At 42.4% G+C, this 27,770-nt stretch overlaps 1 protein-coding gene across 2 annotated transcripts in view; it reads left to right on the top strand.

The window, feature by feature from the left end:
- The window catches only part of GABA-B-R2 (gamma-aminobutyric acid type B receptor subunit 2), a 330,120-nt gene that overhangs the window by 65,334 nt on the left and 237,016 nt on the right, over positions 1–27,770 (top strand). The gene's annotated exons all lie outside the window — the stretch shown is intronic.

Here is a 27,770-nt window from a genome sequence, read left to right as displayed (position 1 = left end):
ATTTCCCCGAAGCGTGAATCGTTTCCACATGTGTGTTTTCAAGGTTCGATTGAATCTTTCCACGATGCTGGCTTTGATGTGACTGTAGGTCGAATAATGTCGAATCTTGTGTTTTTGAATAAACTTTTGGAATACAGCGTTGTAAAATTCCTTACCGTTGTCCGTTTGCAGAAACCGTGGTCGTCTGCCGCCGCTTTCGCGAAAAATTAATTTGAATGCTTCCGTGACGCACGTTCCCGTTTTCGCCTTCAAAGGTAGAGCCCATGCGAATTTCGAAAACGTGTCTATGACGGTGAGAAGGTACTTGTTGCCCTTGTTCAATTTATGAACGTTTTTCAAATTGCCACTGCTCATCTCCACGAGGTCGCTTTGCCAGAGGTCGTCGATGCCCTTGGTTACCACAGCCAAACGTTCGTAGTTGCGGCGTGCAGGTTTATGCAATTCTTCGACGATGGCTTGCCTAGACATTTTTTTTAGAGATTACGTTTCAAGAGAAGTACAAGCGTGATGGGATTCAAAGAGGGTGGCACTTCGCTCGTGTTTTGAATGATCAGCTTATCGCCGGCACTCACGTCGAAAACGGTGAGATCTTCGTCTTCGTGTATTTCATATATGTTGCGCGTTTCGTTCCAACGTGCCAGAGGAATATTTCCTGCTTTCTGGACACCACGATTCGATATCAAAGTCATGGTGGGAACGCTAGCTTTTCTGCCGTGAGACCAGTACGAAAATTCGTTTATCTGAATCGTGCCATCGAGGAGAAACTTGTAGTACGGATGATAAGGATGCAACATGTACAGTTTGTTACCTTCGACGAACGTGGAGATTCTCTGTTGATTGGGTACGCTGTTGATTTCGATGGCTTGCAGAGAATGCAGTTTAGCGAATTTAGTGTCGACGCCGAGCAGATTACTGTGAACTTGTCCGAGTTTATTTTCGATGGGCAGCAAATGCTCGATTATGGTATCCGTTACGGCAGAAAACGACGGTTTGATTTTCACTTCCACGTTCAACTGCTTGTAGTTTTCGTTGAGTTCTTGCAACTTGGCGCCGAAAGAGGCCAGCGTCGATTCCTGCGTGGATTCCAGCACTCCGACTTGATCTCTGATGTTGACGACGATATTCTGAAGGTTCTCGACTTGATTCAATTTCGAACTTTTCTCGGTAAGATCGTTCACGATGCTTCGCATCTCTGTAAACTGCGTGTGAAGGTCGGCGACGCTCTGCGAAGTGGGCAGCGTCGATACCAGCGAACTAATTTCGTCTCGAATCTGTTCCACGTTCGCTGTTTCCGTTTCTAGTCGTTTCAGCATTCGAGATATGTTTCTTTTCAAAGCGTGCAATTCTTTGGAGGTGGGGAGATTGGCCACTTTACTCTCGAGATCGCTCAATGAACTTTTGATGTCGCTCGATTCGGATAGTGCCGTCACCGCCGTTTTCAATTTTTCCAAATCTTCGCTCGAAGGCACGCTCGTCCGTAACGATTCCAAGTCACCCTGTATGTTGTCTAGTACGTGATGAAAATGAGCGAGATTCGTTTCGACGTTCAAATTTTCTAAATATTCGATCTTCTGCTGAACCGTGCTCAACGTGTCTTGAATGCTCGTCAACGCTCCCGCTTCAGCGTGAATATTTTTAATTTCTTCGTTGATCAATTCCAAGGACGCCTGAAGCGTAGCGATGGTGGTTTGAATGTGTTCGAAATCTTGATAGGCCTCCAATTGAATTTTTATGTTCGCGACGCTTTTACCGATGACCTGCAGTTCGTCCGACGATGGTAGGTTCGTCATTGTATCTTCCAAAGTCTGCAACTTGGATTTAATTTCTTCCAACGTGCTGGTGAATTCTTCTTGTAATTTGGAAACGACGACATGCAAGCGCTCTGCGTCTATATCGCTCACGACGGTTTGAAGTTCAGAGAAATTCTTTTCTATTGCGGAAGTTCGTTCTTCGATTTCGAGTTTCAATTTTTCCAAATCTTCATTTTTCGATTGAAATTGCTGTAATTTGGCCAAATCATTTTGAAGCGAATCCACGCTCAACTGTATATTTTGAACGCTGTCGTAAGAAGGTACGTCGACATAATTTTTTATCAGCGTTTTCAGTTCGGAATCGATTTTCAGAATGGGGTCGAGACATTGCGTTTGGAGCGTAGCGATTTCCGACTCTAAACTTTTGTTTAAGGTTTCCTGCAAAGCGATCAAATCGGTCCTCAACTTCTTAACTCGAATGTCCAACATGAGAATCTCTTCTGCGTGGTCTACACGCTTGGTGTTGCCGAAAATGTCGTTAGGCATTTTTGGTTAACGGTTATTTATAATAGGATAGACGATTCGTAATTCTACGAAGAGAGGAATAAGTTTGTCGTAATCTCCGAGGAGTTCCACGTAAAGATAATCTCCTGCAGAAACATCGTACGTAATGTTAGAAAGCATCTTGTCGTGCTTGATTCGAAAAATGTTCTTGCCGGTAGAAATTTTGATTTCGCCTGCGTTTTCCGGATTCACGGTGATTTGAAGTATCCCGTCGATCGGAATTTCGTAGAAATGTAAATTGTTATTAAAAACACAAAACATCTTGCCCACATCGTCATTCAGTTTCGTCCAAATGCTGTTGAGGTGAATGATCAACAGACCGTTGAGTTTAGGTAACACGGAAGGTAAGACTTCATGATCTGGTATGGTTTCCATAATGATCTGTTTTTTGAAACCGAACAAATTCATAGGCATGCTGGTTATTTAAAAATACAGTCAAAGTTTCTTGTAATGACAGTCAATGTTTTTTTATGAATCTTCTGTTGAAGATGGACATATGTTGCAGGTTTTGCTTTCTGCTAAGCGATAGTGCCCCCACGGCAATGTGTGAATACCACACTCGAGAACGCACCTCTTATCGTCGTTGGGATCCAGGGCAATTTTTCTAACTTTGTTTGTGGTCAACACATGGTCGACGCTCTGGATGCGCTGTTCTTCTCTTAGAACCGACGACCTGGTCTTGAGGCAATCGACAAAGTCCTCGAATGCGAGATGCTCCCGAAACACCTGTCTGCCGACACCCTTGGCCTTCTTGGTAACGCTGCCCTCGGCTTTGATGGCATAGGCCTTGGCGCGAAGACCCGCAAACTCGAGAATTACATCACCGTCCTTCTCGTCTTTGAGTTTGCCAGGTACTTTTTTGTTTCGGGGCAGGATGCCGTACTGGTTCGGCTGGGGATAGCCCGAGGTGTCGAAGAGGTTGACCAAAGATGGTACCGTGACTATATCCCTGTATGCATCGGCTGAGTGGACGTGGTACACCAAGCTGTCCGTGTCCGTGTAGAGAAGCGAGATGTTGTGGCTATAATGTGGACGTAATATGTCGTAGTACGTCTCGAACATGTGCAGCTTGCTCAGGTCTAATACTGAGGCACCAACATAAATTGGCTTGTCGAGCCTCACCTCACTCTTCCTCATATGCACCAGAGCAAGCTGCTCATTATAAATGGTCCTCGATTTAAATAATGGGTTTGCTACGAGCCTGCGACATTGTGCTTTCCTCGTTACCAATTTTATGTCCATGTGATTCCGTACATTCTCCATAGTTTTGCCAAACACCGCATTATTCATTAACTTGAAGAAATCGCGATCGAAATCAGAAGTGGCGACTGTGCGATGTTCGGTGTTGAGCTCGATGTATGGCTTCAACCATGGAGAATGCTCGAACTTGAGGATGTGGTGAACTGCGTGGACCGCGACCCCTCGCTGCATCAACCACCGGAGATTCTGGTAGTGCAGGACATAACGCTCTTTGGACTCGAAATCCATGACGAGCTTCTTCTGGTTGGAATCGGGTGGACACTTGAACTCGGGTGCAGGGGGAAGATCGCTGAACAAATCCTGCAGCTTCTCGGAGAACTCAAGGTCCACCTCGGCGAAGAACACATGTTCCGAATCGTCGAAGCTTTCGACGTCGAAGTTGGAAGGGTCAGCCCACTCGAAGCCTCTAAAAGGGAGTGGCTGCATCATGGAGTGTCCGTAGAGGTTATTGACGTCCGTGTACATGATGTAGCTGGACGGTTGTGAGGGGTCGTAGCCGGTGGCCATGTGGTGATTGTTGGCGCGCGAGTGTCGCTGCGACACCTGGACCATTCCACCCCGCACGGCACGTTCCACAAACAGCACCATGTCCACGTCCGAAAGAAGCTCCAGCTCGATCTTCGTCACCAGAAACATGGCTGACCACGCTAGTCCGGGGAGACTGTAGAAGTAGGCAGGGTCCAGCTTGTAGATCTTCATGGCGGTCGCACGGAACGTCTGGAACACGTCGGCGAGGAGCGTTACATCAAGTCTGAGGTAGGCGTCGTGGTAGTCCCCGAGAGTTCGACAGCCCAGCTCGCGCCACATGGACTGGGCATGGTGATATTCCTCGTCGGTGATGTTCGAGCCTCGCAGCTTGCTGTAGAAGTTTGCTCGAGGAGGTAGCGACGTCTCTGCGAACTTGGAAGGGTCTGTGATGTATTCGTAGGGATAGACACCCTTACGCTTGAAGAGACCTGCGTCCAAGTTCGGAAAGTTTCCGGAGGTGATGAGCATTTGCTCGTCGCTAAGCTTCCCTGCGAGAGCATCGAGGCTGGCCGGGAGGAACCTCAGGGAGTCGAGGAAGCGAAGCTCGACGGTAGAGTGTGATCCTGAGATTCGCACCCACTTGCTCAAGCTAATGTAACGCTCCTCGTTCTGCGCCAGGACGTTGATTCGCATGTCGTCGTACCCAAAGTGAGGCACCAGATGGTGGAAGTCGTATCCCGAGCCATTATGAAAAAACACAGGGATGAAGCGCGGGTCCCGGGCCATGAGGTTGCATCCGTTGCACCATGGACCAACATACCTACCGTTAAAGTGATCGTGGTGTTGGACTTTACGGTTGTTGGCGGTGTACTCCTTGACGCAGACAGGGCAAGCGATGGCCTCGTCGTGTCTATGCTGATCGTCGGGAGACAGTGGGAGCATAGACTTGGGGGCCAACAGTACCTTCCCTATCTCGTTGGCCTCGACAACCATCCTCTCGAGGAAGTGTTTGGCGGCGTCGGGACCACGGTACATGTAGGGCTCGGGGGCGATGTGCTGGTCACGTCGCACCACAACGTATGCGAAACTGGATGCCTCGTGGAGTTGGTAAGGGGTGGTGGAGGAAACTTCGGGATCGGGATCGCAAGTGGACAGGGGTTTGAGGAAGGCTTCGAAATCCGCGATGATGATAGCGGGGTGCTCCACCATAGCACCGTGCATGTGGAAACGCTCCACGGTGCCAGGTTTGGGCAAGACTGCCACACCCGGCTCGTTGTTACTACAGTAGAACTTGTGGCGAGCGAGCTTCTCTGCAGCGATGTTGGGACCTCCGATGTGCTGATAATCCTGCTGTTTTTGATTGTCAAAAGTGAACAGGCACCTTCGACAAACTTCTATGCTACCATCATGCTTGCTTTTTTGGCTCGACACCAACCGGGAGAGCGAACGGATGAGGGTGTAGTGGTGATGGGTCTCGTCCTTGATAAGTAGGAGATGGATTTCTCCAGCATCATTGTTGTTTACGTCACTCACCCGGATGGGGTACACCGCATTTTTGTCAGTGAGACCGTAAACGTTGATAGCCAACCGCGTACGAGCCTCGAATTTTCGAATGTCCGGGACCTCTACGGGATAGTCGATCCCAGCCATGGCAACTTCCAGCTCTGCCTCATAGGGCAGGTAGTGGCCAACACGTTTTGGATTATTTTTTGGCTCAACTGGGTGCAATGCTGCCAGAACACACCATACAAAGCACTTGGCGTCACTGTTCTGAATGTTCAGGACAGCTTTTTTTGCCGCAATAGTAGGTGGTAAGGGGACATAGCTGGAGGCGGAGAGAGGCACGAACTTGCAAAGTTTGACGCACAGTTCGTGAGGCTCGCCACACAGCGAACCCCCCGAGCCTTTAGCTTGATGTTCTTCTTGTTTTGCCACCAGCTCCTCGGCAAACTGGTTGTAGATGACCTCGAGGTTGTCGACATCCGCCAGATGCAGCGTCTTCGCCTTGGTGTTGTGGCAGAAGCTGTAAATTTCGTCAGACGGCTTCTTGTACTGGCAACGTAGCGATGCGTAGAATTTGGTGGAGTGCGTTGCAAGCGCATCGCCGAGGATGGAAATGATTTTGGCTTGCACGTTCTCCAAAAAACTACGCACGTCGCATGAGCCCTCCGAAGTGATGACAAAATCTTCTAACAACCGCTGGAAAGCAGACTGGTTAGCTTTCGCCACAGGCTTGACGCGTTTGGCGGATGGTGGCGAGTCGGCTTCCGCTTTTCTCTTGGTCGAGCTGGTCGACGGTTGTGGAACAGGTGTTCCGACGACAACTTTGCATGATGTTATATGCCTCTTCAAATTATTAATGGTAATATGTATACCGCACCTGGGACATGGTTCGGTGGCAGCCAAATGCTTGCCTGGCACGCAGGTGCGACAATGTCTTGCAAAATTTTGGCTTGATATGGTTCTCTTGCACACAGGACAACTTTTCATGGAGCGCATCTTGTTGAAAATATTTGTGGGTATGTTATTATATATATATAGTGGAGTGCCACAAAATAAATACTGTGCAATAATTCACAATGGTGTTGGGTTTGGTGGGAGTGTGCTATTTATGCTACTTCTTGCTTCTTAATGAATCCTGTAAATAATTGAAAAAAATAATTAAGCTTGTGTATAGAAAACACAAAAATATTATGTGTGCATAATTCTACCAAACAATCTTTTTTTTCTAACCCTCAGCCCTCTTGGCATATGAAGTATAAATCATAATTTCAGAAAACATAGTTATTTTCCGCTCGCCATTTTAAAAATCAAACCATAAGCATTATTTATGTTTATAGTATTCGTCGAGCGATAGCAGATAGAGCAAGAATCGTTTTCCTACAACCCATAGTTGATGAATTACAAAACATCTTAGAAATTACATCTTGAAATTTTAATCCAAAATAACTCGAAAACAGCAGGCAGTAGTCATCATCCCTCCAATAAGTTGTAGAGTACTTCTAATTGTGTATCGAATGCTATTAAAATTTTCGAATTAGGGCAAAAACTAAGCCTACAAATCAAGTTTCTCAAAAAAATAAAAAATTGTCTGTATTTCCGAAACTTGAGGGGGTGGAATCGATTTTATTTGCTAGTCGAATAGTTCTCGTCGAATCCTATCCAACAAACCTAAAATCATCATCCTAGCTCAATTAGGAGCCGAGAAAATCAATGTCTTGGAAAACGTCTTAAGATTTTTGTCTTAAGAAAATTTTCTTGACAGACCGGAAGTAACATCTTGAGATACCGGAAGTCGACTTTCTTAAAGATTAAGATATTTGTCTTAAGACGTTTTCCAAGACATTGATTTTCTCGGCTCCTATGGGGCCTAGAACCGTGTAACTTTGATCTATGTATATACCAACACTTGCCCGACCCTGTGGCCGAGTGGTTAGCACATTGCGCTGCGACGCCAAGAGTCCCGGGTTCGAATTCTGGTCGGGCTTGGTTGTTTGTGAATGTCCATTTCATCACTCATCCCCAATCTTCGCAAATTAGCCAAGAGGTACAAAACGTAAAATAAAATAAACTAAATCAATCATTAAGTTCCGTGTTGCAATCATGAAATTAAATTTTAATTAACTTTTTTTATCCATCTCTCTCTCAAATCTATATAGCCTGTTCATATTTGGCATGTCAGCTATTTTGTTTACGTGGTAAAAAAATCTCAAGCTATTTTTTTTTTTTTGCAAATGCTCGTTGTAGCCATAAGTATAATTGGATATAATTGCCGGATTTTATTTAATTTTAGGTTTAAAATCAATAAGCGTGCATAAAAAAAAAACTAAATATTTTAAATAAATAAGATTCGAATAACTATGTACTTCCACTAGCCTTTGCGATGGCACAGCGGTAGGCTTGTATTCAAGAGTTCGATACCCGCACAAGTGGTTCTTGAAACTGTAGGTCCAGTCCCGATTAGTTTTACTGTGCATAAAATAGACTTAAAACATCAAATCAATCAGTACTTCCACTAGCCTTTGCGTTAGCACAGCGATAGCCTTGTAATCAAGGGTTCGATACCTGCATAAGTGGTTCTTGAAACTGTAGGCCCAGTCCAGATTAGTTTTACTGTGCATAAAATAGACTTAAAACATCAAATCAATCAGTACTTCCACTAGCCTCTACGATGACGTAGCGATAACATCGTTGTCTTGTAATCAAGGGTTCGATACCCGCATAAGTGGTTCTTGAAACTGTAGGCCCAGTCCAGATTAACCTTACTGTGCATAAAATAGACTTAAAACATCAAATCAATCAGTACTTCCACTAGCCTCTACGATGACGTAGCGATAACATCGTTGTCTTGTAATCAAGGGTTCGATACCCGCATAAGTGGTTCTTGAAACTGTAGGTCCAGTCCAGATTAGTTTTACTGTGCATAAAATAGACTTAAAAAAAACGCCAACTCAATCAATCAATCAGTACTTCCATTAGATATCAAAAACACGCAACTCTCATCTATTTTTCCTGTCTTCCTCTAACAATTTAACACATTTATTTTTTTGAAATATGCCCCGCACACATATTTCCTACCTACCAACAACGGCACACGGAAGAAAAAAGTTATTCCAGCTACCAAGATGCATGCTTCAAATATATAAAAGCAGAGAGAGACATGAAACACCTTCTATATTCTCTCTCTTTTTGCATGTTTTGTGAGTATATTTTCTTTCACAAAAGCAGTGCAATACTTATAAATCAAAACCAACTCATGCAAGCTAAGAAACAAAGTTACTTACTTTTAGAAATTCTGCAGAAATGCTTTTCACTGACGCTGAAAATAAAACACAACTTTCTACACAAGCGCTTTAAGTTTTATACGGTTTTCTAATAACGTCAAAAATAATATGTTAGCCAACGCAACGTGGACCAATAGAAATCCAAGATTTCAGCCACATGCACTTCGCAACTATGCCTGGTGGCGTCAACATTATTATTATTAGCTTTTAAAAAAAACAGAAAGTACATCCGCCACTGTGAATAGCCAGAAATGCCGCCCCGCCCAGTCATCCATCTCTCTTACAATAGTGTGCGTGTGTTGGCAACTCTTTCTAGTTGACGGGAAATGCTTTCCGTGTAAAATACAGAGAGGGAGAGGGAACGAAATTGTCGTTTTTCTAGATATCCACAGGCAAAAGCATAATATTTTTTCAAATACAATATGACAGTCGCTTTTCGATACAGAAAAACTAAATACAATATATATATTTACAATATTAATATTTATTTAACAATATCTACCTACGAATTTGCCTCGAACGAAAACATGTCATAGAAAAACATTTTTCCAGCCGTAAATTCAAAAATTTTGGCTGCGCACGCGTGCGCGTGTGTGTGTGCGTGTGTGTGTGCGTGTGTGTGTGTGTGTGTGTGCGCGGCACATCGTTCCCCCGAGAGAGGTTTACAAAGGTCGCGATATACAAACATTAGCCCCCGGGAGTTGGAAAATTACGATATGGCACATTCGCTCATTACCGTTCCCAGCTATAAGTTTTTTTCTCTCTCTAGCCCTTGCCAACTAAAAAAAAGTGTAGGTAGGAGTTGGCAGCACTGCGAGAAAATAGAGATCGTGCCTTACAAGAAAAAACCATTAAGGCGATTTTTATTTGATGACGTTGAACCCGTGTAGTGTTCCCATCCATCCATCTCCCTCTTTTACGGCAGTGCCGGCTCTCTTTGTTTAGTATATGCAGGTTGGCAAAAATTGCTTTATGCACTGTAAGGCATGCCTCAAGTAAGGTTGCCAGCCCCTTGCTTTAGGTTAGGTTAGACAAAAAAAAGCTGTAGGTAGGCTGTCGGCTGTTTAACTCTTCCCTCTCTCTCTTCTCTCTCTTTTTTGTAAAAGGCTATGGCAAAAGTACCAGTAGGTTGGCAACCTTGCTTTATGCACTGTAAGGCAAGCCTCAAGCAAGGTTGCCAGCTTCTTGCTTTAGGTTAGGTTAGGTCAAGAAAAAAACCTTGGTGATTTTTTTCGAGTAAGGTGTTGGCAACACTGCGAGAAAATAAGGCTTATGCCTTACAAGAGCAAACCATTAAGAAGCCTCAAGCAAGATTGCCAGCTCCTTGTTTTAGGTTAGGTTAGACCAAAAACCTTGGTGATTTTTTCGAATAAGATGTTGGTAATACTGTGTCCGAAAATAGGGGGGGGGTTTATGCCTTACAAGAGCAAACTATCAAAACAAGCCCCACCAAGCTTTACTTTCGGGTGTAGTGTTGCCAACACTGCGAGAAAAAAGTTGCCAGCCCCTTGCTTTAGGTTAGGTTAAACCAAAAACCTTGGTGATTTTTTCGAGTGAGAAGCTGGCAACACTGCGAGAAAAAAAAGTTGCCAGCTCCTTGTTTTAGGTTAGGTTACCCCAAAAACCTTAGTGATTTTTTCGAGTAAGCAGCTGGCAACACTGCCAGACCAGGGGGCTCTTGCCTTACGAGACAAATCCATTAAGGCATGAGCCCCCTGAGCCCCAAATGAGGTTTGTCAACCGGCTTAATTGGACTACTACTCGATCTCTACCATAATTTATTTCAGTATTTACATTTTCGTTTTCTTCTTCTTTTTCCTTTTGTTAACTACTCTTATACAACTTTTTTTGCGTCTTCGAATTTCTTCTTGTTTCAGGAAAAAATATTACATGCAGGCTGTATAAAAATCCCCCGTTCAAATAGATAAAACGTTCACTCTCGAGAACTAATTTACATGTTTATCACTAACGTAACCATTAGGAAGGAAACTATTGAAATGTTAACTGATATAACTGCAGATGAAACAATACTTACAGCCACTAACGAAATATCTATTCTTGTGTAGCCTCACAGACAACAAGTATATGGTGAGTCATTCACTCTTGCTGACTACGGGCGAAGGTCACTGAACTAAAGGGTGGTGGCAAGCAAGCAGGCTTCTGCTCTACCAAAGATGAGGTCACGTGTTCTAGTTATCAACGGCGTACGAAATAAGGAGGAACACATCTGACGTATGTTTTGGTCCCGTCATTGCACGTAGAACACTTTATCGGCGTGGCCTTGAAGTTCCCTCAGAGCACTCCTACGTAAAGGCTTCTCAGCTAGAAGGATATCTTCCCCATTGAGTGGAGAAAAAGTGGGTGCGTATAGAGGTCCTTCAACTTTCGTATTCTTTTTCATTTCAGAACCCGTGCTGTATCGTCGACTTAATTCAATCTATCCGATGTAGGTTTTAGGTTCTGTTTCTGTTCGGTTATTTCACATTGTCTTCCTGCTTATGTTATTCGCGACGAAGGTTCTGGATTCGATAATCTGGACAATAACGGGATTGTGTTGGTTGGTTGATTGGTGTCTTAAGTCCACTTTATGTCCTGTTAGGCTAATCGTGAATGGACCTATAGTTTAAAGGGGGATCCGAACCACTATGTTCCTCCACCGAGTATCGAACCCGGGATCCCTTAATTACAAGGCGCCCACGATCCCACTGCGCCATCGGGGATTGTGTTCGAAACGAATGAATCAAATTTGAGTGATATGATGTGCAACCATTGGAAGACTATTGAAAGAAAAGCTATGGGAACCTGGCAGTTTTTCTACTGCAGACAGGAAACCATAAACATGGAAGAGAAGCTTATATTCTATGAAACCTGACGCTATGTGCTCGAATACTGGCTAAATATAATCCATAGAGGCATAGCAACGTTAAACAACCTCTTATATGATACATATAGGTTTAAAAAGGTCGAAATACAAAGATTGTGTGCGCCTCACTGATGGCGTAGTGGTAAGGCCTTGTAATCAAGGGGTCTGGGGTACGATACCAGGTGATCGCACATAGTGGTTCGGATCCCACTTTAAACTGTATGCACTTCAGATTAGTCTATCTGTGCCGGTGACTCAGTCGGTAACGCGTCTGACTACCATGCTATAGGCCCCGGGTTCGATTCCCGGCCGGTTCAAGCCCGGGAACTTTTCTAACGTTGGAAGCGGCCCCAGCGCCCACCCAGCGTCGAATGACATGGGTACCTGGGGGTAAAGGCGGTCAGGGGCGTGATGCTGATCACATCACCCCCACTCACGAACGAATCAAGAAAGTGTTGGGCGGCGTGACGCTGATCACATCACCCCCACTCACGAACGAATCAAGAAAGTGTGGGGCGTTACCCCCACACCCCCTATACGCCTTCATGGCGTAGCGCCAAGTACAGGTGAGAACTTTACCTTTTTTTTTTTTTTGCATAAAGTGGACTTACAAGAAAATTTAAACTTGCGATAAAGATTATGATAAGGTATTAAAGAATTGGGTCTAACACATTTTTTTATTGTTTACCAATGACATTGTTAACTAATATTCTTAATTTCAGTTTCAAGATGAAATTGGCTACGAAATAAAAGGAGTGGGTTCATATTTCTGTTACGAAATTCCACTTTTGTAGTAGACCTGTGCCACACTAAGTTGTGACAATAAACAAATCTGAGACACTTTCAAAGTATTAAATTGCTATCTACGTATTTGGGAAAAAAATTTCAATATAATACTTTTTTTTGGACGCGTCAAATCATAGTATTTAATTCCTGTTTTAGCAGCTTTAAGAAACCTGATTTTTTTGGGGGGGTTATAAATGCCCTTTCTGCTCCCGTCAAGTTGCGCCTATGACAAACAGGAATTCAAAGTAAAAGACTGTCCCGACTAAATCGGGAGACACGTCTGATAGATTTACATTTGGGAAAATCATAATTAAGCGTGTAGTTGAAAACAACCTATTTTCATATATTGCATGCAGCTCTACTTTTTCTGCAATGTGAATCAAGAACTGGGGACGTGGAAAAGCACAACACTCCACATAACCAATAGTCACGTGACCGTCTTTGCTTTCCTGTCATGTTGACTTTCGCGTGGAACACATTTCTCGGTGTTCAGACAGGCAAAATCACCCGATCATCAAAGGGTGCAATATGTGTTGCCTACCCTCCTGCATTACTTGCTCCTATTAAAGCCTTATGGGGAAGAACTTTTTTCCATGACTGTACCTATCTAAACTTCAGGCATTTAAAATATTTTTATAACTCAGCGATGTAATTTGGTTTGTGATGGATCAAGAATGTACTTACCGTAGATTGCCAATTTATGCAAAATCGCACATAAGTTTGGTTTCAACAGGTTTTACTTGATCATTCATAAGTATATGGGTACGAACATGTATTTAATATGTATTATTAACACGTACAAACCATTTGAAATAAGTTTTGGTAGAATTTCCTCGATAAAATTAAGATTTGTTACGATGAGCGCCTTGAAGAGTAATCCTAAAGTTTTAAAGTTGTGAAACATAGCCAACTCACATAGAGGGAAAAATCTAAGATGAGCATAAAAAACCTTTTTCCCACCAGAATTGTAAAACTTAAAATAACCTTTAATGGTAAAAAGAAAATACGTAAACAAGTAATAGAGTATTGTAATGTCTCTTTTATTGTACCAACTTTGTTTTACAATCAATTTCATGTATTTACAATGTACAATTGTATAATTGTCACTTGAAAAGTAATAACAAGTTTGTATTCTGTGCATATGGTTGTAACAGTGTGAGGCTTGATACACTGATTATCCTAAACATCGCTGACTCAGAGGATGGAGTCGTTAAATTTTACAGAGACTTAAATTGGGTCTATTTTTCTGATAAAAACAAGAATTATCCGTGGAACATGATAATTTGATGGAAATAAGCATCGTGTTTGTCTTTCGACTTTAAAAAACGCCGTGATGAGCCGTTAAGGTCCAAAGGACATTAAAATAGTGACCTGTCGGAAAGACGTAAATTGGCCGCCATCTTATCTTCATAAGGATATTCCAGATAAGTATTTTCGGATTGCATATAGCCATAAAATGCAAGATATAAGTTATTAATGTGGACAAGTATCTTTTATTTTGAATTTGAAGAATCTACTGAACTTATGTATAACATGTGTTAATTTTGTTCGTCGAGTGAATTGAATATTTGATAATAATTGTCTCGATAAAACTTCGCAAAACTGGAAGATTTTACACGTGGATACGAAGTGACTTGGTATCTTGTTTAACAGGAAAGAACCTTAAAGATATGTAAAGAGTGACATTGAAAAACAATATCTTAATTTACGATATATATGTATACTGAATGATATGTAAGAATGCATGCTTCGATGTCGTTAATTTTCTTTTAATACATTGTTCCTTAATAATTGCTTTCAGGTAATTTTATTTATTACTCAAAAGTCAAAACCATTATTGTGTCAGTAATTAAATACTTATGAAAATTTTAAACTTTCACTTCTTGTAACATATGATGTAAACAAAAATCAATTTTCATTAATTCCTTTCAAAAAATAACCGCGACTTGGTGTCAGTTTGCCGAGGAAAGAATGTCGTTTGGGTTACAATTCTGACCTTAGAGGACCCAACCAGGGAACAAACCCAGGTCTCCCGCGTTTTAAAATTTATTATTATTATTATTTTACCAACAAAGCTACCGCGGTTCTCACCGCGTATATCATGGATGCCCAAAAATGTCGGATCTGTTCAACCCGGTTCCGAAAATTTCAAGATTCGGATCGGTGTAGAACTTGGTACCGGGATCCGGAATAAAAATTTAGGTGCCCGGTATTAATCCTGATCCAGAACAGACAATCCGATTCTCTGATCCGGATATCTGATTCTCAATAACTTACCTGCCGGCCCCCGTGGCGGAGTGGTTAGGATATCGCGCTACGACGCCAGGGGTCCCGGGTTCGAATCTTGACCTGGGCATGGATGTTTGTGCGTGTCTATTCATCAATTTCATCATATTATCACTCATCCCCATCTTCGCAAATTAGCCAATAGTGGCACAAAAGGTGAAGTAAAATAAATCAAATCAAAATTTAAAAAAAAATATTAACTTATCTGTAGTTTGAGAAAAAATACAAGGTAACCAAAAAGTTCTTGCCGTTTTTGACGACCCATTAATCATGCGCTCACAGAGAGGAAACGAAATGACGCACGTGCCTGCCAAACGATCGGGAGTTAGTCTGACCATTGACTGTCAGTAATACAGGCACGTTGCGCACACACAGCAGTCATAGCTCGTCCAGTGTCGAAGAGAAATGGAGGTATCGAAGCAGCTTGTTCGCGTGTGTTTGTTATATGACTTTAAAGTGGGCCTGTCAGCTGCCACATCAAGTCGCCGCATTTGCCAGGCATTTGGGGAGAATGTCGTGAACGAACGCACTGCCAGGCATTGGTTCCAGAAATTCCGTTCGGGAGATGTGAGCCTTTCGGATGAACCTCGCAGTGGACGACCACATGTGTTGGATGACGAGGTCCTGAAAGCAGCCATCAAGGAGGACAGTGGTCTAACGTGTGATGAACTTGCAGAAAGGTCCCATATTTCCGCTGAAACAGTCAGACTGCACCTGCATGGGATAGGGAAGTCGTACAAGCTAAGCAAGTGGGTACCCCACACATTGTCGACAGCCAACAAGAAACAACGAGTGACAGCCTGTTTGTCCATGCTCACTCGGCACCTTGATACGCACCCACTTATTGTATCATTTTAAGTGTTTGATATGTTTAAAAAGTTAATTGTCTATTATGACGTAATTTGTTTTGTTCAATTGGGTAGTCTGTTATGGTTATGGACTAACCTTAAAACATTTGATTGTGGGTTGTGAGGTGAGAGATATTATTATGAATGTTGAGGGATAATGGAAGTGATTTTAGAAATGTGAATGTGTTAATTTGTGTAGTGAAGAAGTATTATGATCCTAATACAATTTTGTTTGTAATAAGAAGTGTAATTGTGAGTGCAAGTGGTATATATTAACATTAACTGGCATCTAAATATATTTTTGGTGTGCGAGAGTTAGCAAGGTTTACGTTAACATATCCTTATCTGATTTCCCACTACCTGAGGGCTTCAAAGTAGGCTGATAAGTCTCATGATCGCCGTTGAGGAATAAACGTAAGTTCATCCTTTGAGAATATTCCGGGGAACGTAACAACTTGAACACACCCATATTTGATCGCTTGCTCACTGGTGACGAAAAGTGGGTCCTCTATGACACTCACAAGCGTACCAGACATTAGCTGTCGCCACGTGACCCTGTTCCTCACACCTCAAGACCACCTCTGCACCTCCTACGAAAGGTTGTGCTCTCTGTATGGTGGAATTGTCGGCTCGTAGTGCATTACGAGCTCCTTCCACCTGGTCAGACCATCACTGCTGACCTCTACTCTCAGCAGTTGCAAAGGGTGCACCGTGCATTGCGGCAGAAGGAGCCGGCATTGGTGAATCGCAAGGGTGTGCTGTTTCTGCACGACAATGCCAAGCCACATGTGACAAAGAGGATCCGGGAGACCCATCAGCAACTTGGCTGCGAGACACTGTGCCATCCACCATATTCACCGGACCTTGCACCAACAGGTTACCACCTCCGTGGGAGATGCTTCTCAAATGAGGGAGACCTGCGGAATGCACTCACGGACTTCTTTGCATCCAAGCCCGCCGAGTTTTATCACCAGGGTATTGTGCAGCTGCAGAAACGTTGGCAAAAGGTGTTGGATGCTGATGGAGATTACTTCGAAACCTAAAGGTACGTACCATCCACTGTATTGCTCTTTGTTTATCGCTGCTCTAGAATGGCAAGAACATTTTTGGCTACCTTGTATATAAGAACAAATAAATATATTTTTGTGAATTGTACAGCCGGCTCGGTTACTCAGCACGTGGTGCGGTCGACTCACTCCCCTAAGGTTCCAAGTTCCATCCCTGTTCTGGACATGAGCAGCCGTGGTGGTCTAGTCTGACGTCAAGCGGAAGACCAAGGTTCGATTTCTAGGGTGACTGATTTCAAGCTGGAATTTTTCCAGCGTGTGCCTGCTTTTAAGTTCGCCCAGCAACTATAATAAATGGGTATGGCGAGCAACCTTCTAAAACGGCGGAGACCGTGAACGTGTGGAGCCCTACCTCCACATCACTCATCCCCCTTCGTTTTGCAATGTGCCATCATTATAATCATCGTCGCGATTAACATAATATGCAGAAAAGTGATGAAAAATAAGAAATGGTAACTGGTGAGCTTTGTGTAATCTCAGCGCAAATGCTCCCCTGTGCTTTGCACCACGCCATAGGGGGCCACTTGATCAACAGCACGCCCCTGGCTGCTTTTACCCACCAGAGTTTCCTTTAGGTACTCGCTTTATAGGGCGCTGGGTGGGTGCCGGAGCCACTTGAACAGGTGGAAAAAATTCCGGTTCTCCCCACCGGGTAGTCAGAATAGCATAACCACATGCAACACTAGCAACTGCACTTCAATGCCATAAACAATTCAAGCATTCTGTTTTCAGCAAGTAGATGGGGTGGTATGGGGGATAGGCAAGCACCATTAGTTGGCTTTTCAACGTTCAATTGTCATTTTTTAAGATGGTAGAGCAATACTCGAAAGAATCTCTGCTGTGTAAGAGGTGACCATTTATCAAGACACCAAAATGTGTACCTCACTTCCACGTAGAACCCCAGGACTGCATTTTGCAGCCTAACGAGGCTCTGGCGTCAGGATCCATGGCCAGAATAACTAATACTACGCACAAGAAGAGAACTTCGAGACTTGTTTTATCTTCACAAAAAATATTTCCTTTTTTTCAGGGCACGTTCTGATGCCTCATATGCAGGCTTATCATCACCAGAATACCCAAATCATTTTCCATTACGTCAGTTCTTTGTGTGTCCCGATAATGGACAGCGGTAGACCAGCGGTGGCCGTCAGGTGTTGACTCCAGCGCTGGTGTCCCCCGCAGCCAAATGACCGCTTATGTGTTCATGCAGGGCAACGGAGCACAGCGAACGCGTATGCATCCAGATTTACATCTGTTTGTGCATGAATGGTCCCGCTGGAGACCGCCTGTCAGCTGTCGAAACCGCGAGACTTTGATGGAAAATTCACGAAGCTTCAATTACCTCGATGCTCGGTGCGTGGCTGCGGTTTTAGAACACTGAATAGGTCCTATTTTCAAAAATCAACAGAGGAAGTATAATCAGTCCTATGGATCGGTAGCTTGGAGTAATTAGTGTCATTTGGTTGTAAATAAAACATTCTATCGTTTCCTATTATCACTTCCCCTACCTCTTTCACACTCACTCCCTACACTGTTGCAAACGCTTTCCTTCCCTCCTTTTCTCCCTGACTCTCATTCACTTTCTCTTTCCCTCTCAATACCCTCTCTTACTCTCTCACTCTCCTCTTCTCCTTCCATAATTTTCTCTCCCTCGTTCACTTTCTCTCTTCCTCCATTTCTCTCTGTAACAATTTTCTATTTTCCCCTTGAACTCCTTCCAATCTTCGTCCTTCCCTTTTTCGGTCTTCTCCCTGTCTCTTCCCCTCCCTCACTCCATTTCTCTTTCCTTTTATATTCACTTTCAATTTCTTCTTTTCTTTCTCTTTCACTTCCTCCGTCCCCCTCTCTCTCTCTCCTTTTATATTGCCTTTCAATTTTTTCGTTTTCTTCCTTTTTCTGTCTTCCTCTCTTTCTCTTCCACTCCTCCCTCCATTTCTCTTCCTATTATATTCCCTTTCAAATTCTACGTTTCCTTCTCTTATCTGTCTTGCTCTCTTTCTCTTCCACTACCTCTCTCCCTTTATCTATTATTTTACATTCCTTCTCCATTTCTTCCTCTCTATCTCTTATACTCCCTCCTTCCCTTCCTCTTTCCTTTTATATTCTCTTTCGATTTCTTACTTTCTTTCTCTTACACTCCCTCCCTCCCTTTCTCTTTTCTTTTATATTCCTTCTCGATTTTTCCTCTGTTTCTCTTCCCCTCCCTTCCTCTTTCCTTTTATGTTCCCTTTCATTCTTCCTCCCTTTCTCTCTATCTGTCTTCCTCTCTTTCTATTCCCCTATATCGGTTCTTTCTCTCCATCTCTTTCTCTCATTCATTCACCCTCCCTCATTCTCTCTATCGCTCTCATTCTCTGCCTTGCTCTCCATGTGACACACATTTTCTCACAATCTTCCACTCCTTTTCTCTCCCAACTTCCCTTTCTCCATAACACCGTCTCATCTCCTTTCCCTTCTATTTCTCTCTATCATTCATTCCTTCCATTTCTCTCTACCTCCACTTTTCTTTCCTTTCATTATCACTTTGCCTGTTAAAACTGTCTTCTTCTATCTTTCCACTTCTCTCTCTCTCTCTCTCTCTATCTCTCTCTCTCTCTATTTTCTTTTCCTCCTTCCCTCGTCCTCTCTCATACTTACACAATCTTTCAAAATCTACGATCATATTTTAGCTAAATTTAACAATTTTAACACTATTGGATAATACAGTTGACGTGAGGCGATTGTGGCCTCTCTAGCTGTCACCTTTTATTCAACAGGTCCCCGGTTCGATTCTTGATGCAGGCACCTTAAACTATAAAACTAACTTTAGCATCGTAAGGCGATTGTGTCACATTGTATGACGTCACATGATGATAAAATAATATAATAAAGTATTCCATAATGCCCATTCTTTAATTGGTTTTGATTGAATGGTCGATTTAATTGTTGTTTTAAGTCCACTTTGAGCACAGTGAGGCTAATCGGGACTGGACCTACAGTTTAAAGTAGGATCCGAACCACGATGTGCCTCCACCGGGTATCGAACCCAGGACGCTAACACTGCTCCATCGGGCAGGCCATTCTTTAATTGGTGGTCGTTGGTTCGTGGTTATTAAAAGTTTAAAACTGTTCAGTGTTGCCATTGTAGTTTAAGATTGACGCAATGGAAATTGTAAACTTGTATTTGGTTAGAATATACGTGTGTTTGTTACTGCATTGATAGTCTAGAACATATTAACTTTGGATGTAGACAAAAAGGCATCGTGACTCATTGCCAACGAAATATCATGAAATGGCGTAATAATATTTCATCAAACAACTTTGAGATGTTTCTCAGGGTCTACTGTCAACTTTCTTCCCACCATGCCTTGGGGGAATGTTAATCAGACGTTTGTGTCATAATTAGTCGCCTACTTTTCCAGCTACCTGATGTACAAGTAGTTCTAGTAAAGTTATATTAATCTGTGTCTTGACAAGACTTGCATACTCTACCGCTGTTTTGTGCGAGTTCGCTTTGCCTGCTGAAAGAGTACCAAGCAGTGTTGCCACATGAGGGAAATTTTGCTCGCCGCGGCGAAATTTAGGTAAAATTTTAAACAAAAAAAGGTATATAAAGATATCCAAGTCACATTTAAATTCAAGTTCTTTTGAAGTTTTAAATACGTTTTGCTTTCTTTCTTCGCGTAATTTATTTATTCCCCGCAAAAGATTTATAATTAAGATTATTCATTTGGCTTTACAACCATCGGTATCTTTTCATTGTGTAACTTTTAAAATTATTATAACAATGCAGTTAATGTCTTCTTTTTCCTGACCTCCACGATGACGTAGTGGTAACATCGTCGCCTTGTAATCAAGGGATCCCTGTTCGATTCCCGATGGAAGCACATAGTGGTTCGGCTCCCACTCTAAACTGTAGGTACAGTCCCGTTAACGAATCTGTGCCAAAAAGTCCACTTTAAACAAAACTCCAGCAAACAATCTCTTCCTTTTCTTTATTTCCATTCATTCAATCAATCGTTCTCTGTGGAATAATAGAATAGTAATAATAATAATGGCAATAATAAAAATAATAATAGTTGAATATTTCTGATTGTGATATCAAGGTTCTGAGATAAGTGTAATTTTGAATGAATAATGGAAATTTGCTGTCATTGCTTATGGCAACACTGGTCCCGTGAAGGTCGTCTTCCGCAGTTACTTTGTTAACCGCATTAGGACCAGGTAAGCGTTTTCGGGAAGGCAGTTCCCCTCGGGGGCGCTGCTCCCAACTTGGAACCCGTTAAAATGCACGTGTAACGAATCCCCTAAACTAATCTGTATGAATAAACAAATTAATGGTCGCTATTAGGATTCATGCATTCGGTCTTTTCGCGCCGTTTCCCCTCGGGACAGTCAAGCGCTAACCGCTCCGTCATCATAAATTCCGGAATAAGTAATGTATCTTGCTGCTACGAGCTACATCCCCCAGGTTGTTATTCTATGGTTGGAAGCCCACAGGTAGTCTGGCCTCTGGTGTGCGTGCAAGAAATTATGAAATTGAACCGCGTTCTCTTGTTTCCGCAGCAAGAATTTGCTTCTGGACATGATTTCCTTAACCAGCATCACAATCGCCAATCAGAGAAGAGGATGTACTGCTTGCTTTTAGTTAGCTTTCGAATATGATTTCCGCAACCTACAAAAAAGCAACCAATCACAGAGAAAAATGTGATTCTTCTTTTTAGATAATTTATTTCTCGCCATGATTTCCGCAACCAACAAGAAAATGGTCAATTAGTGCGAAGGATGTAATGCTTTCCTTTGGATAATTTTGCTTATAGACATGATTTCCGCAACCAGTAAGATAGCAACCAATCAGAGAGAAGGACGTGGTGCTTCTTTTTAAATAATTTACTTCTGGACATGATTTCCGCAATCAACAAGAAAATGGCCAATCATAGAGGTGGATGTAATGGCTTCCTTTTAGATAATTTTGCCCATAGACATGATTTCTGTAACCAGCAAGATAGCCACTAATAAAAGAGAAGGATGTGATGATTCGTTTTACATAATTTGCTTCTGGACATGATTTCCGCAACCAGCAAGAAAATGTCCAATTAGAGAGAAGGGTGTGACTCCTCTTCCCGTTACATACTTTTGCATATAGACATGATTTCTGCAATCAGCAAGGAAACAACCAAAGAGAGAAAAGAGAGTGTGCTACTTCGCATTGGATAATTTACTTCTGGACATGATTTCGGCAACCAGCAAGGATACAAACGGTGAGAGAGCAGGACTCAATCTACCTAATTTACATCTACGACATGGTTTTTTCCCTCCAACAAACAATAAGAATTTAAAAAAGAAATCTATGTATTTAATTTTTTGCAGAAAATGTTTCTTCAGAATTCGTGGTTCGTATAAGCATAAAAACGCGAAACGTTTCTTCAAGCCCTCGCAGACCCTTTGGAAGAGCATCGAGGCTCCCTAAGGTCACCCGGACTAAAAGTTGAGAAACACTGATGTAGATCATCTTACGAGTGTGTTACAATGTATTTGAAGATGTTGATAAGGAATTTACGCACCCAGATCCCAGTGTTGGTAGAGGTGTTCTTTTTTTACTTCCTTGTGACGAACTTAGAGGCTCAGCAACATTTTCTCACTAGGCGATCAGCTGATCTCTCTCTTGAGAACTCTGGGTAACAATGTTGAAGTTACAATAGCCTCGCCGGGAGACGAATGAGAACCTGTCTCCCTTGGTCTGTCTGTTTATCTTTCGCTTTCACCTTTAAAGCTCCTTTAGCATCCCCTCCAGCCCAGGCTAATGCCGGGACGACAGAAACAAATGACAAACGAATTCAATGAGCCCTTTTCAGGGCACCGGGAGCCCTCGGGGAATTAAGTTGGTCTTCCACGGAATCTGAAATCACCCTCCACCCACTGCCCTTTGCCTCCTGCTATTCCAATGTCTGTATTTCTCGACTATTTATCTTTTACTCTACCTGTGGATCCTCTTTCTCTCCCTCCCACTCTCTCTCTCTCTCTCTCTCTCTCTCTCTCTGCAGCTCATTATACAAAACATTTCTCCATCCTCGTCCAATCCTTTCTACCTAACGTTGTTAAAGGCGGACGGAATCCCGCAGAATACCCACGGGACACGAGAGGGCAACCAGTGGTGACATCTGCCGACTCTTTTTTCCTTTATGTAAAGAGGAAAGCACAAAAACCGCAGTAAGCCTGGTTGGAGTCACAAACTTGTGTCGTGGCTTTCCTGTTATGTCCGCAACGCTGCAGTGAAAACCGGCTTTATGGCTGCGCTTATGTATCTCGTGTAATTGCTCTTTAAAGACCACGGGTAGCGTAATGGCTGGAGCTCTCGGAGTTTCCTAAACGGCCCTGGGTTCAATTCCTGGTCTATAAGGGGAGGGTTAAACGGGTTCACCCCCTTCCCATTCATTTACGCTGGCTCCTTTTAGTTTGCAACACTGATTTGGGCTCTGCACCGCGTGCACTACTTTCTGTAGCGGTGTGCAGCGTGGTGTACGGTCACGTGGTACGTGCTAACAAATCAAATGAACGGTTAAATCAGCATTTGTTGTATCAACGCGAACACCGCTTTTCTTGCATACAGTGTCCACTTGTCTACTATGACTTAAGTGACATAATTTCCCAAATTAATTCAACACATTACTTTTAAGACTTTATCGAAAAATTTGCAATACTGTACCGTTAAAATTGAACACTCTGCCTATTAATACACGCAACCTCTGTTGCATTTGAGTTTGAATACCTTATCATCCATACAAATAGATAACACTGGGGAGCAAACTTTTTGTTGCATTGATACCAGTACTTGTTTTAACCTTATGTGGGTGCGGTGATTTCAAACCTGAGGTTAGATTTTCTCTGTAAGCTCTAGTTCCTTTTGCAATTCAATATTTTCATTTTTAAGCTTGATATTAGATTTTCAAAATGAAATTTACCATTTTTAAGTTGTAAAACTTGAATGCCATCTTATGGCAATATATTCTTAAGTTATTCACAAAAACGTGTAGGTGCACCACAATATGCATTACAGTTTGAAAATATGGGGAAATAAAAGGACTTGTTTGGAGTATTAAACATATACCTATTCATAGTCAAATATGAGTCTATATTTAAGGCTTTTTCTTGAAAATGACATGTATGTCTACATATAGACGAAAGGTAATGTAAAAAAATGTGATATATAGGGTGTTCATAAAGTCCCATTACCATTACAGAGGAACATAGCTCGAAAACTACATGCAATAGAACAACGGTGTCGATTGCAAAATGAGCTACAACTCTCCACGTTTATATGCCATACACCTCAAAGTGCGCCCCTCGAGTTGCTCTCAGAACATCAAGGCGGTAATCCACTTCATGATTTCGCCAGTGCCATGCTGCAATCAATAGACGAAGGCAACGACTACCTTCAGAAAGTGATGTTTTCGGACGAAAATGTGTCCGGACATGTTAACCGCCATAATTTTCGGATATGGAGTTCGCAAAATCCCCATGCCACTCGTGAACACATGCGTGATAGCCCAAAGTTGAATGTGTGATAGAGGGATAGTTGCATTTATTTTTGCTGAGAAGTCCATTACCAGTATAATTTACTACGACATGCTTGAACAATAGCTTCTTCCTCAGTTGGAGGAATTCCAGCCAACCATAATTTATCAACATGATGGGGCACCCCCTCATTGATCCAAGGATGTTCGGGGTCTTCTGGTTAGGTATTTCCCTGGCAGGTGGATAGGCCGTGATGGACCTATTCCCTAGCCATCGCGCTCTCCTGATATCACACCCTTGGATTTCTTCTTCTGGTGGTATCTCAAAGATTGTATTTACCGCACTCCTGTTCCAGATATTGCTACTCTTCTAAGAAGAATGACGGAGAGTATCCCGTTTCTGGTGATATGCTGGCGCGTGTATGGGCAGAAGTGGATTACTGCTTTGATGTTCTGAGAGCACATTGAGGTTTATGGCATATAAACGTGCAGAGTTGTAGCTCATTTTGCGATCAACAGCGTTGTTCTATTGCATGTAGTTTCCGAGCTATGTTCCTTTGTAATGGTACCGGGACGTTATGAACACCCTGTACATGGCATGGAAAGTTCATATAGATTCTATTCAGGCAATTATTTGCACATGTAGCTCTTGCGTCTGTGAATTTTCTCAGGGGAATCTAATTTGACGCCCCAGCAGTAGTCTGTCATCATAGTCTTGTCCTATCGCCCTTTATAACGCTCTTCCATCGTCTCCAGTCTTGAAGAAAGCGCTCTCTCTGTTCATCACTAACAGTTCAAAAGGTTCTCGTGGAATTAATCAAGACGACTGTTCAGGAAATGGATCTTTACACTTACGTTGCACCCAAAGCTCGGAAGGCCAACAACATTATTTCAACCACAACCTCATCGATCTTCACCATTTTGTTACCAAGAAAGTTTTTATGACCACAAAAGACAGCCGTGCTTCTGCCTTCTTGTTATTCATATTCCTGACAAATTCCTTCTCACGTACAAGGGCATGAATATGAGATCCATGGAACACACCTACTTCGATCTTCTCAAAAAAAAGCGGGAAAAGCAGAAACTACATGTTGAAATCAATCACCATTCAATGCCTTCACGAACTGCTTCATCAAGTCAAGCTTTATATGGAGCATTGGGGGAATGATCTTGTCTCCGCTGACAATTAGTTCATTCACAATGTTTTCCATCCCTGCTTCCAGATTCATTCCTCCTGTGTCGAGTGTTTCTCTCGAGTATGGATACTTCGTGAAACCTTGCTGCTATTCAAGGATGATTCTCACCATTTTGCGATGTGCACAAATGATACAGTTGTGCTCGTTATATTTGAGTAAGTTAATAACATTTATTTTTGGCATTATGTTCTCTCAAATGCACTGAGTGACAAACGGAAATGGCTCCGTAAACATTCACGTTGTGTATGTGTGCTTAGAGCTATTGAGAAATGATTGCCATTCTTTGGACTATACGAGGTAACCTAATTGACTGACAAGCAGAGATGTGTCGTAGACTATAAGTTTACGTCTACATGCGTTGTCTACACGTAATCTACGCGTAGATTACATTGGGTTGTAGTTTATATAGAGTGGCCGCGGTGGCTCAGTCGGTAACGCGTCTGACTACCATGCTCAAGGTCCCGGGTTCGATCCCCGGCCGGTTCAAATCCGGGAACTTTTCTAACGGTGGAAGCGGCCCCGGCGCCCACCCAGCGTCGAATAACGTGGGTACCTGGGGGAAACCCTGGGGGGTAAAGGCGGTTAGGGGCGTGATGCTGATCACATCACCCCCACTCTCGACCGGATCAAGAAAGTGTGGGGCGTTACCCCCACACCCCCTATACGCCTTCATGGCGTGGTGCTATGCACAGGGGAACACTTTACCTTTTTTACCTTTTTTTTGTAGTTTATATAGAATACGTAGACAATCTGAACTGCATTAAAATTAATTTTCAAGGGTTTCATGAAAGGAAAGTGACATTTTAAACTGTATTGGTTCATAACGAAATGAAAATAATCCTATTTACAACACAATTTCTCTTCTCTTCTATTATCAAGTGAGGAAGATAAATAGTATTATAAAACAACAACAGATGGCAGTCGTGAGGCAAGAGTGGTCTTTTTCCATAAAACACTAGAATATTTCCTATATTAGGTTTCTTCCTAGGTGAGAAATTGTTCAAATTTGGAAGAAAGAGTATGAAAAGTTCTCCTCACACACCAGCAACTCATACGCAGTATAATTTTAGTTTAATTCCACGGCGGCCTTTGCTAAGTTATCACCTTTCGCCATGTTGTTTACATAGATTACGTAATCTACGTGTATAAAATAGTCTATGTGTAGAATGTAGACTATCGTTGTTTACGCGTAGGCGCACATCACTGCGCCTGCGATATAATAGCAGGAAACGAAGTATTTGTATTCTGAAAAGAAGTCAACAAAACTCTGGTCCCGCTTTCAGAAATATTACACTTTTGTTGAGCAGCAGCTATCTTATATCTACTTGAGGAAGCCATGATCCAATATGAAAAAGACAAAAACAGGTGTTTTAATGAAAATGTTAAATATACAATCTCCGTTAGAACGCATACTCGTATGTAAGAAGCCAATGGTAACATCAGAAATGAGCACCTACTCAAATGCCTTCTATCATTGCCCAAAGCATTGTTTCTCGCCTACCTTCAATCAAGGTTATCTCTGTTCCACAGATTATTCAGCAAGTGTATTCATCAACTATACTAAACAGATACAAGACAATTGCTATGATTTAATCAAATACAGTGGTACCCCGACTTTACGTTCCCGTCTTTTATATTTTCCCCACATCATACATTAATTATTCCAGTTCCAATACAACAAAATGTTGATTTTCTTTTTTCTGATTTCATATCTTACCCCATTTTAAATTATTCAGCTGCAGTCACCTGCGAAACGTATAATCTAGGTTTCACTTGAGGCATTTTTTCAAATCAGATATGTTGGGTATGAACTTTTAAATCTATTTTGCATGTGTACCATGCTGGGTCGTGTTGCATGTTCCAATGAAACAAAACTAAGTGCTGAATTTGTTGTTCATTTTTTAAAATAAAATCTGAAGGTAGGTGCTAACTATATCCCTTATGTTTGTATGTGCACAAAAAATAAATACAGGGTAAGGCAAATGTATAGGCGAATGGCTACTATGGTCGCCAGACCTAACACGCCTGGAGTTTTACTTGTGTCGATACGTAAAGGCCATCGTGTACGCTAAGAGCATTAAGAGCCTCACCTGAAACAAAGGATCACAGGCGCCATCTTGCAAATCACTCCCACGACACTTGCAGACGTCTTACGCAAGTGTGAGCGTCAAATTGAATACATTGAAGCAGATGTTTTCATATTGAACACTCTAACTGTAGGTCCGTAGCCAGAATTTTCTGGAGGGGGCTCATCAATTATCAGCAGCCGCCATATAAAAGCCAAAAAGTGACTGATAGAGGCCCTGAAGATGAACTTTTCAGTATATTACACGTTATTATGGAAAATGTTTAATGGAAGTAAAATTAATTACTACTATACACTATTAAAATTATTTATTTGTAG

This window comes from Lepisma saccharinum, chromosome 16 (genome assembly GCF_977018435.1).
Source record: "Lepisma saccharinum chromosome 16, izLepSacc3.1, whole genome shotgun sequence".
NCBI lineage: Eukaryota > Metazoa > Arthropoda > Insecta > Zygentoma > Lepismatidae > Lepisma > Lepisma saccharinum.
The sequence above is the reverse complement of the archived record's forward strand: the minus strand, read 5'-3'. Positions and strand labels throughout refer to the sequence as shown.